The sequence below is a fragment of the Oncorhynchus masou genome, chromosome 23 (assembly GCF_036934945.1).
Source record: "Oncorhynchus masou masou isolate Uvic2021 chromosome 23, UVic_Omas_1.1, whole genome shotgun sequence".
Lineage (NCBI taxonomy): Eukaryota > Metazoa > Chordata > Actinopteri > Salmoniformes > Salmonidae > Oncorhynchus > Oncorhynchus masou.
The window spans coordinates 26542808-26552450 of NC_088234.1; positions in this window are offsets into that span (position 1 = coordinate 26542808).

Here is a 9643-nt window from a genome sequence, read left to right on the forward strand (position 1 = left end):
TCCAAGTAAACGAACACAAATATGTTAAGCATATCCCTAAGCACATCGTTTATGAGCGCTTGGAACACCGCTGGGGCGTTGGTCAGGCCGAAGGGCATCACCAAGTATTCATAGTGACCAGTAGGCGTGTTGAAAGCGGTCTTCCACTCGTCACCAGGTCTGATCCGCACAAGATGGTATGCGTTCCGCAGGTCAAGCTTAGTGAAAACAACTGCTTCCTGGAGCAGCTCGAAGGCTGTGGCCATAAGGGGTAGCGGGTAACGGTTACGGACGGTTATGGCATTGAGTCCCCGGTAGTCGATGCAAGGACGTAATCCACCGTCTTTCTTGGCCACAAAGAAAAACCCTGCTCCCGCCGGGGAGGTGGATGGACGCATGAGGCCTGCTTCCAGAGCGTCCTTGATGTAGGTATCCATAGCAGCTCGTTCGGGTGGAGATAGGGAAAAGATCCGACCCCTGGGGGCAAGTGCCCGGAAACAGGTCGATGGGGCAATCGTAAGGTCTATGGGGTGGTAGCATGGTGGCCCTCTGTTTGCTAAACACCAGTTTGAGGTCATGGTAACACTCGGGAACTCGGGTCAGGTCGATGGATTCTAAAGACTCGGGAGTAGAACTCGGGGAATTCTGGAAAATACAAGTAGCTTGGCACGTAGGACCCCACTGCTTGATAGTGCCCACAGACCAGTCGATGTGAGGGTTATGGCTGTGAAGCCAGGGGTATCCAAGGACGAGAGGGAACTCAGAACAGGAGATCAAATGAAAGTTCATCAATTCCTGGTGTTGTGAAACTGAAAGTCGCAAGGAAGTAGTGACATGAGTGACAAGTCCAGATCCCAAAGGGCTTCCATCCAATGTAGTGACCCTCATGGGTTCACTTAGAGGTTCAGAGGGAACGCCATTCTCCTTCGCCCAGACACCATCCATGAAGTTACCTGCGGCTCCAGAGTCTACCAAGGCTTGAAGGTGAAGCTTGTGGTTGTCCCAGGAGAGGGTGACTGGAATGAGCAGACGGGAGTTGGACGGATGGGAGGAGGTTATGTTTCCCGTTACAGTTCCCCCGGTCTGTACGGGACAGAGCGTTTCCCTGGAGCCCGGGACACGTGGAACGGAAATGGCCCGGTTTGCCGCAATATAGACAGCGTCGCTCCTCATCCGGCGGTCTCTCTCAGCCTGGGAGATGCGTCCAATCTGCATGGGTTCCGATGGAGCCAGCGAGGATAAAGGTGGGGACTCGGAGCTGGGACAGATAGGGGCTAGAGGTCTACGGTTGAGTTCTCTCTCTCTCAGACGCTGGTCAATGCGTGAGGCCAACTTGATCAGGGACTCGAGATTGTCCGGTGGTTCCCGAGTGGCCAGTTCATCTTGGATAGTGTCGGAAAGGCCTTTCAGAAAGCACACCGTGAGCGCCTCGTTGTTCCAGCCACTTGCTGCTGCCACCGTGCGGAACTGGATGGCATAGTCCGTCACGCTGCGCCAACCTTGGTGGAGAGTCAGGAGCTGTTTGGCTGAGTCAGAACCACTGCTTGGGCCTTGAAACACTCGTTTGAATTCCTCGGCAAAGGCAGAGTAGCTGGCACAGCAGGAACTATGGGCATCCCACACAGCAGTAGCCCAGGCCAGGGCTTTCTCCGACAGCAGGGTGATGATATAAGCGATCTTAGACCGGTCGGTGGGAAACGACGAGGGTTGTAGCTCAAAGGAGAGAGAACATTGGGTGAGAAACCCTTTACAAGCACTTGGATCACCTGAGAACCGTTGGGTAGGTGGAAGACGAGGTTCAGCCAGGGGGTTAACTGCCATGGGTACGTGAATCTGAGGTACTGGGACGGGAACTGTTGCCGGGGTAAGACGATCAGATATTTGCTTAATGGAAGTCAGCATCTCCGACAGAAGATGAGAATGTCTAGCCATTAAGGCCTCTTGCTGAACCAGGGCGGCTTTGTGGCGTTGGACAGTCTCCTGGTGGTGGGACAGCATGGCAAAAAGGTCCTGGGAACTGGCTGCCTCTGGGTTCATTTTTGGCTCTGTGTTTCTGTCAGGACCCGGTTACGAACCTGGGTCTCCGGAGTGAGAAACAGTCACTTAACCAACTGAGCCACGAATAGTCAGTAGAACCCAGAAGATGAGGCAGACACAGCAGAACTTAAGACGGTGTATTTAATAAAGTAAAAAAAAGGAGAAGTCCTTCAATACAAAAAAAATGGCAAATCCAAAAGGTGGTAGGAATAGCACAAAAAAACCTCAAGAAATACTCAAGAACAAAAACAGAATTCCACAAGAGCATCCACCGGAATCGACAAGAATACACAGAACACTAGGGCTGGGTGCTAACATACAAACACAGAGCACAGAACTGAGGGAAACTAAGGGTTTAAATACAATCAGGGTAAACGAGGCACAGGTGCAAATAATAATGGGGAACAAGGGAAAAACATAAGGACAAAAAGCACAATGGGGGCATCTAGTGACCAAACCCGGAACAACCCTGGCCAAATCCTGACAGGTACCACAGGTCATATTCTCAGGCCGACTCTTTTCTCTGTATATTTCAACGATGTCGCTCTTGCTGCGGGTGATTCCCTGACCCACCTCTATGCAGACGACACCATTCTGTATCTGGCCCTTCTTTGGACACTGTTAACAAACCTCCAAACGAGCTTCAATGCCATACAACACTCCTTCCGTGGCCTCCAACTGCTCCTAAACGCTAGTAAAACTAAATGCATGCTTTTGAACCGTTCGCTGCCCGCGCCCGCCCGACTAGCATCACTACTCTGGATGGTTCTGACTTAGAATATGTGAACAACTACAAATACCTAGGTGTCTGGCTGGACTGTAAACTCTCCTTCCAGACTCATATTAAACATCTCCAATCCAAAATAACATCTAAAATCGGCTTCTTATTTCGCAACAAAGCCTCCTTTACTCACGCCGCCAAACATACCCTCGTAAAACTGACTATCCTACCGATCCTCGACTTCGACGATGTAATTTACAAAATAGCCTCCAACACTCTACTCAGCAAACTGGATGCAGTCTATCAAAGTGCCATCCGTTTTGTCACCAAAACCCCATCTACCATCCACCACTGCCTCCTGTATGTTCTAGTCGGCTGGCCCTCGCTACATACTTGTCACCAGGTCATCTATAAATCTATGCTAGGTTAAAGCTCCGCCTTATCTCAGCTCACTGGTCATCCCCAAAGCCAACACTTCCTTTGACCGCCTTTCCTTCCAGTTCTCTGCTGCCAATGACTGGAACGAATTGCAAAAATTGCTGAAGCTGGAGACTTATATTTCCCTCACTAACTTTAAACATCAGATATCTGAGCAGCTAACTGATCGCTGCAGCTGTACACACTCCTTGTTGTCCCCAGTCCACCTGGCCGTGCTGCTGCTCCAGTTTCAACTGTTCTGCCTGCGGCTATGGAACCCTGACCTGTTCACTGTGCTTACTATTATTTGACCATGCTGGTCATTTATGGACATTTGATCTTGGCCTGTTATAATCTTCATCCGGCACAGCCAGAAGAGCCTGGTTCCTCTCTAGGTTTCTTTCTAGGTTTTGGCCTTTCTTGGGAGTCTTTCCTAGCCACCATGCTTCTACACCTGCATTGCTTGCTGTTTGGGGTTTTAGGCTGGGTTTCTGTACAGCACTTTGATATATCAGCTGATGTAAGAAGGGCTATATAAATTAATTTGATTTGATTTACATAGCCTGTCTGTAAATAGCCCATCCAATCTACCTACCTCATCACCATATTGTTTTTATTTACTTTTCTGCTCTTTTGCACACCAGTATTTCTACTTGCACATCATCATCTGCACATCTATCACTCCAGTGTTAATTTGCTAAATTGTAATCACCTCGCCCCTATGGCCTATTTATTGCCTTACCTCCTCACGCCATTTGCACACACTGTATATAGACTTTCTTTTTTTCTACTGTGTTATTGACTGTACGCTTGTTTATTCCATGTGTAACTCTGTGTTGTTGTTTCTGTCACACTGCTTTGCTTTATCTTGGCCAGGGCACAGTTGTAAATGAGAACTTGTTCTCAACTTGCCTACCTGGTTAAATAAAGGTGAAATATCTGCCAGCCATATTTGTGCCCCAGAATAATACAAACAAGTTTGGTTTTCCTTTTCTCCTCCTGCAGCCTACACCTGCATCCAATTGGACTGGACATGAGTAGAGAGGGAGAGGGAAGGAGTCTTGGTTAACATATTTAATCCCAATGTAATTTAGGAGGGTGAAAGCTGCATGTCAGCAGTAACAAAAGAGGGTTTTGTGGTCGCTTGAAAGGTTTTCATGACAGCTGGGTTACAGTTACTCTTTTTTTTGGTTATCATCTGACAAGCCGTGCTGATGAGGTGGACAGACGGCACATAGCTGGAATAGTTCCTCCTCTGAAGATGATTGTTCGATAACATAGAAAAATGCTATAGTTTTTCACCCAAACACATTCAACTACTGTATTATAATATATTACATGTTTGACTCCACTCACTATAACATTTGTTTTCACCTGCCCCAGCAAAATATACTGTACATAGCTTACAGTAACAGGACAAGGGGTAAGTCGAAGTGAAGCTTGTCATTTGTGTTCTGACTGTTCCCTGCATCTCCTCTCATATTTCAACGAAATGGTCCCCACCGCAGCCAAGGAATGCATCTCATGCCATAAATCTGGGCCTTGATAGGAACTTGGCTGCCCGACAGCAGTGCAGCACAGCTATGTGATGTACACTGTATGGTAAAAAATGTTTTAAGGTGAACTTTACCACCGTGAAGGAGGATGTAATGTACAGGGGTATAAGGACAAGGTCTCCTACAAAGGGGGGAAATGGCAGAACAACGAAAACCAAACTGTCGCACCTTCTCCTGGGGATCCTGCTGTTGACATTCCTTCACTAGCAAATCACTATGATCGAATGAAGAATAGGCCTACATGTCTCTACTGTGGTCGGACTTTGTCATTTGGCACATGCTGTACAGCTATGCTCCGATCCCATTATAGCAGACAGGCAGTATCTTCTGTCGTCTCCTGAGTTAAAGCGCCCCCTGTTGTCTGAATGCACGATGGTGTGACAGTTTGAGAGAGACCGTGTGTTTGTGTGGTGTTGAACACAGTTCTTCAGAGAGGAGGGAGTTAATGAAAAAGCCAGCCGGTACTCTGTGCCAGGTTTGTTTGTCATATCTCTCTTGTCTGTGCCTTATGCAAATAGGCAGGGGGCTGCGCAAGAGGATCCATGGGAAACTGGTGGAGCTAATCCACCACGTTGAAGAGTCTAGGAGAGGAGGACTTTTCAATACAACCCCCCCCCCCACACACACACACACACACATTTAACCCCCTCCTAACACACACAAGCGCACCCAAAAACACGCACAGCCGAACACCTGTTTCTATTCCACACCTCAATATGTGTGTAAATCCCACGGTCTGAAGAACATCCAAACCTATATGTCCCACACTAATTGGCCTAAGTGTGTTGATTGTGGATGTCATACCACAAGGAAAAAAATTTGATTAGGAAAAGGAAGACAATTTGTATGGGAATTGTTAGTATTTGTTTCTTCAAATAATTAAGCTATGATTGGTTTTATTGATATAAAAAAATACTTACAGTGCCTAGTTAATTAACTATACACACCCCTCGCTCCGTCTATACATTTTGCTGCTGTAAAATGATAGCTATATTATTTGTTTCCTACAGATCTACACAACCCCTCAACATTTTCATAGTAAATACAATTATTAAGCATTTTCCGAATGAATAAGAAGATGTAAAAAACAAGATGTCTTGATTGTGTTTGTCTTCACACCGCAGAGTTAATACTTGGTGAGAGCACCTTTGGCAGCCATTACTGCTGTGAATACTTTTTAATAAGATTCTACCTTCATTTTATAACTTAGGGAAACATATACAGTGGGGCAAAAAAGTATTTAGTCAGCCACCAATTGTGCAAGTTCTCCCACTTAAAAAGATGAGAGGCCTGTAATTTTCATCATAGGACACTTCAACTATGACAGACAAAATGAGAGAAAAAAATCCAGAAAATCACATTGTAGGATTTTTAATGAATTTATTTGCAAATTATGGTGGAAAATAAGTATTTGGTCACCTACAAACAAGCAAGATTTCTGGCTTTCACAGACCTGTAACTTCTTCTTTAAGAGGCTCCTCTGTCCTCCACTCGTTACCTGTATTAATGGCACCTGTTTGAAGTTGTTATCAGTATAAAAGACACCTGTCCACAACCTCAATCAGTCACACTCCAAACTCCTCTATGGCCAAGACCAAAGAGCTGTCAAAGGACACCAGAAACAAAATTGTAGACCTGCACCAGGCTGGGAAGACTGAATCTGCAATAGGTAAGCAGCTTGGTTTGAAGAAATCAGCTGTGGGAGCAATTATTAGGAAATGGAAGACATACAAGACCACTGATAATCTCCCTCGATCTGGGGCTCCACGCGAGATCTCACCCCGTGGGGTCAAAATGATCACAAGAACGGTGAGCAAAAATCCCAGAACAACACAGGGGGACCTAGTGAATGAACTGCAGAGAGCTGGGACCAAAGTAACAAAGCCTACCATCAGTAACACACTACGCCGCCAGGGACTCAAATCCTGCAGTGCCAGACGTGTCCCCCTGCTTAAGCCAGTACATGTCCAGGCCCGTCTGAAGTTTGCTAGAGAGCATTTGGATGATCCAGAAGAAGATTGGGAGAATGCCATATGGTCCGATAAAAACTCAACTCATCGTGTTTGGAGGACAAAGAATGCTGAGTTGCATCCAAAGAACACCATACCTACTGTGAAGCATGGGGGTGGAAACATCATGCTTTGGGGCTGTTTTTCTGCAAAGGGACCAGGACGACTAATCCGCGTAAAGGAAAGAATGAATGGGGCCATGTATCGTGAGATTTTGAGTGAAAACCTCCTTCCATCAGCAAGGGCATTGAAGATGAAACGTGGCTGGGTCTTTCAGCATGACAATGATCCCAAACACACCGCCCGGGCAACGAAGGAGTGGCTTCGTAAGAAGCATTTCAAGGTCCTGGAGTGGCTTAGCCAGTCTCCAGATCTCAACCCCAAAGAACATCTTTGGAGGGAGTTGAAAGTTCGTGTTGCCCAGCAACAGCCCCAAAACATCACTGCTCTAGAGGAGATCTGCATGGAGGAATGGGCCAAAATACCAGAAACAGTGTGTGAAAACCTTGTGAAGACTTACAGAAAACGTTTGACCTCTGTCATTGCCAACAAAGGGTATATAACAAAGTATTGAGATAAACTTTTGTTATTGACCAAATACTTATTTTCCACCATAATTTGCAAATAAATTCATAAAAAGTCCTACAATTTGATTTTCTGGATTTCTTTTTCTCATTTTGTTTGTCATAGTTGAAGTGTACATATGATGAAAATTACAGGCCTCTCTCATCTTTTTAAGTGGGAGAACTTGCACAATTGGTGGCTGACTAAATACTTTTTTGCCCCACTGTATCCATTATTTTAGTCAAAATTGCCCAAGTGCTGACTTCGGTTGGGAATCATTGATGGACAGCAATTTTCAAACCGTGTCTCTGATTTTTAGCAACATCTTGTAACGGCGTTCTTTTGTTGTTGAAGGAGAGTCGGACCGAAATGCAGCGTGTAAGTTACTCATGTTTATTGAGTGAAGACAAAACGAACGAACTAACACGAATAACTAATAAATACAAAAGAAACAACAAAAAACGAAACCTAATACAGCCTGACTGGTGAAACTAACACAGAGACAGGAACAATCACCCACGAAATGCAAAGCGAAACCAGGCTACCTAAATATGGTTCCCAATCAGCGACAACGAGAAGCACCTGACTCTGATTGAGGACCGCCTCAGGCAGCCAACCTAATTAACCACACACACACCCCTAATCAATTACAATCCCAAACACTACAAACCCCAAAACAAAAATACAATACATAATAACCCCATGTCACACCCTGGTCTGACTAACTAATAAACTAAAACACACAATACTAAGACCAAGGCGTGACACATCTCTTGGAAAGCCATTCTGGTGTGTCTTTGTCTTTACAATTTGTGTAATCGCTCTGCTGAAAAATACAACTCTATCCCAACTTTTTACTTGGGCTTTGCTCTTTTCAAATTTCTTTTGATCCTGACAAACTCCCCATCCCTGCTGTTGACAAGCATACCCATAACATGATGCTGCCACCTCCATACTTGACAATAGAGAGGGTTTCACTCTGTGTTGTATTGGATTTGACCAAAACCTGTAGTTTTTCATTTAGGCCAAATGTTTTATTTATTTGCTGTGTTGACTTGCAGTATTACTTAACGGCCTTGTTGTAAACAGAATGGATGATTTGGAGTGGATTGTTGGACACTGGCTTCCTTCTTTTCACTTTGTCACACAGGCCAGTAATGTGGAGTGAATGCAATGTTGTTGATCCTCTGTATTCTCAAGTATTGTGGCGGCAGCAGCATGTTATGGGTATGCTTGTCAACAGCAGGGACTGGGTGTTTGTCAGGATCAAAATAAATATAAAAGGAGAAAAGCCCTGGTAAAAAGTTAAAGGAAAACCTGCCGAGGTCTTCTGAAAACCTATCCATTGGAAAACGTTGAGGTGTTCCTGAATGATCCAGTCTTAGTCCTGACTTGAAAATCAGAGACAAGGTTTGAATATTGCTGTCCATCAATGATTCCTAAACGGATTTACTGAACTTGAGCAATTTTGTCAAAAGCAATGGACAAATGTTCCCCTAGGAGTTGTGCAAGTTTGGTAGCATCTTATTCAAAATTATTCACAGTTGTAATGAAAAAAAATACATATTTGAGGTTGTGTAGATCAGTAGAAACAGTGTGTACACTTTCACTATCAACTGTACCTTTCTGTTTAGATATTTAGGCAGAATAATCTCCTGATGTGTAGCGTCTCATTTTCAAGAAGATCATGATAAAAGTATGAACTTTCAAAATGAACTGTAAACATTATATTTGACATTTCTCTGTTTGACTGCACCCAGGGTTTAGTTCCTGTAGGTACTCACATGTTTGTGTTAGAGAACTGGTTGTTCCTGTCTTGCTGAAGTAACTCCGTCCTCCCCTCCTTCCCTCTCTCTCTCTTTACACTGCAGTAGTTTACTGAGAGCGCTCAGGGAAGAGCTTCATGTTTCACGAGCCTCCACAAAAGGTCCACCCCGGAAGAAAAAAGGCCAAAAACAAAGGCAATCATGAAATCCCCTTTACTTGAGGCCCGAGAAACCTAATAAGAGCGAATCGCCATCTATTTAGTTTCTTCAAATCACTGACAGCAGGCTTTGATAAAAAAAGAATGGAAAATATGTACGATACGAGAACCGCCAAAACCCTACAGACTGTAGCTCCTCTATTGAAGCCAGATGTTGACTTTAACTGGCCAATTTTGATAAATGGCATAATGATTACTATTATACATCGGGGTAATTTTCTATCAGTCCGGCACATTGTTGTTCTTCTTTTATAGACCAAATGAACTCAGCTCGGTGCTTAAGGCCAGGTGCTAGTTTCACCTTGATCAGAACCATGGCATGTGTGTCTCCACAGCGTCCTGTCCTAGAGCAAATGCGGCGGCAGCCATTTTTGTT